This window comes from Podarcis gaigeae (assembly GCF_964106915.1).
Source record: "Podarcis gaigeae genome assembly, chromosome: 14".
In the NCBI taxonomy this organism is placed as follows: Eukaryota; Metazoa; Chordata; class Lepidosauria; order Squamata; family Lacertidae; genus Podarcis; species Podarcis gaigeae.
Window position 1 is genome coordinate 43,517,129 of NC_139690.1, and position 2,611 is coordinate 43,519,739.

General features: G+C 45.8%; 1 long non-coding RNA gene across 1 annotated transcript; it reads right to left on the reverse strand.

Annotated features, from left to right (window-relative positions):
* Positions 1-916: 916 nt before the first annotated feature.
* On the reverse strand, positions 917-1,954 carry LOC310831362. The gene is made up of 2 exons (XR_014557807.1): positions 1,829-1,954; positions 917-1,429 (listed from the first exon to the last, which is right to left on the reverse strand). It is a non-coding gene; the product is annotated as an uncharacterized lncRNA (long non-coding RNA).
* Between the last annotated feature and the right edge of the window lie 657 nt (positions 1,955-2,611).

Here is a 2,611-nt window from a genome sequence, read left to right on the forward strand (position 1 = left end):
GTACTGCACACTTCAACACATCCAAAACCTTAAGTGACAGAGCAAAGCAAAATTCTCTCTTCCACCCCCCACCCACCCACCCACAGCCTCCCTCAGGTTAGGTTCAGCACCTGTCAGGCCAGCTGAACTTAAAGTGCTTTTTAAAACTCACCCCTTCAAAAACCAGAGTCCTCAAGGCTTGAAAAGCAGCACTGGGCAAAAGGGAACGGCATTAAGCTTAACACTCTGTTCTCGTGGGTCTGGTTTGCATGACTATGGCTTAGGGGGGACCATGCAAACATGCTGACTCCTGAGGGGAAGGAAGCCTGCATTCGCTTTGTGCCACCCTGGTCCCTGTGGCTTAGCATGTCTTCTAAACCTGCCTCATGGTTAAGCTCCTTAACTACAAACAATAAGTGGGGGGGGGGGATGCTACAACTCATGATTAAGGAGAAGAGTGCATAACCATGAGTCCCAGTTCAGATAACACAATAAGAGAATGGTGGGGGAAATCTTATTACCGTATTTTTCGCTCTATAAGACGCACCAGACCACAAGACACACCTAGTTTTTGGAGGAGGAAAACAAGAAAAAAAATATTCTGAATCTCAGAAGCCAGAACAGCAAGAGGGATCACTGCGCAGTGAAAGCAGCAATCCCTCTTGCTGTTCTGGCTTCTGGGATAGCTGCACAGCCTGCATTAGCTCCATAAGACGCACACACATTTTCCCTTACTTTTTAGGAGGGAAAAAGTGAGTCTTATAGAGCAAAAAATACGGTACTTCATGGAACAAGGTCAGGGAATGTGAATAGGACAGAAGTGGAGACAACTTCCTGAATAACACCCACAGAAGTAACCAAGGCCATTTGCCTCCACTGCTTTCAGCCTCTGCGGTTCTCACTGCTTTCAAAAGCTACAGTTCCCTAAGACCAAGAGTTAGGTTGAAGAAGAGGTTTATTTTGTATTTTCAAAAAGGTAGTACCTCAACAAAAGCCAAAAGCTTTCACAAGCCACTCCTGCAAATTAGCTTGCTTCTTTACTGGCCTCTGGAGGTTTTGGCTCAAATTCAATCCCTACTAACACTGTTTCGTACACACATCTGCAACCATTCTATAGCTGGAGAAAGGATGCTGCGCTGCACTTTAGCAGGATGCTTATAGAGCGTCATGGTTACTCGGTTTACATGTTCTTTGCTGACAGAGGACTCTTAATCAGACAAAAATAAACCAGAGAAGAATTACCAGCATTGCCAACCCATTTAAATTCAATTCCCTAAATGCACGGGCTAGAAAAAGCAGGGCTGTGGAAAGCCAAAAGGGATCGGAGCGCATGATTTTTAAAAGGTCAAAAATTTTACAATGATTTCTGCAGAACTTTTGGGGTGATCTAGTGAAATTTGACAATGAAATTCTGGGCAAATTGATCAGGCACTTCTAGCATCAGTCTCCACTAGATCTGCCCAGTTAAAACTGTGGATAGATTCAGAACTTACAGGGTTAAGAAGTTCTGAGTGACGTCTCACATTCCTGAGGCGTGGCCAGTTTACACAGAGGGGAGTGTTTTCTCTGTGTCTTTGTTCCTTTCGCTTTCTCGGTGAGGAAGCAAGATGTGTGCTCGCTCACCGGGTGTAACTTCTGTCTGATTTATGTTTGTTTTTCTACACGATTAATGAGAAGAGCTAAGCCAGAACGCCCGTCTGGAGTCTTGATTTATCACACACGCACCGCATCAGTTTCTACGCTGCGGAAACTCTGCTACAGGGAGTCCACGGAGAGCTGTTCCCTGGAGGTCCAGTGTGGAGCAGAGTGCCAGGGAAGCGTCTGGACTCCATCCAAAAGCCATAAAAACTAGGATCTAGAGGCAAGAGTATTTCCTCAGAAAAGGAAAGAACACCTGATAGGTCTGGTCAGAGGAACCCTACGTCCAGTCTGCTAAGAACAAAGAATTCCCTCGAGAAGGTAATATAGAGAAAAGACAGAAAAGACAAGCAAAAGAAGGTTCACCCAAGCAATAGGATGGCAAACCACACTGGCCCTCCTACAAATACTTTTTCAGGATTATAAAGAGATGGCAGACAACTGAAAGATATTAATTATCTGGGGCGGAAAAACCCTAGAATTTATTTACACCTATGTTTTACACCTATGGGACGGATGGTGCTGTGGGTTAAACCACAGAGCCTAGGGCTTGCCAATCAGAAGGTCGGCAGTTCGAATCCCCGCCACGGGGTGAGCTCCCGTTGCTCGGTTCCTGCTCCTGCCAACCTAGCAGTTCGAAAGCACGTCAAAGTGCAAGTAGATAAATAGGTACCGCTCCGGCGGGAAGGTAAATGGCGTTTCCGTGCGCTGCTCTGGCCACATGACCCGGAAGCTGTACGCTGGCTCCCTCGGCCAATAAAGCGAGATGAGTGCCGCAACCCCAGAGTCGGTCACGACTGGACCTAATGATCAGGGGTCCCTTTACCTTTACCTATGTTTAACTAAGAAGAAGAGGGATCTTCACAAGCAGATCTTTGCGAATATTACTAGGTTGTTTGTTACAGATGGTAAAGAGCAATCAAAATTTTCTTCGTTTGCTAGAACAAAACTTGCTAGGAGGCCAACTACTCTAATTAAGAAATTACATGATGGG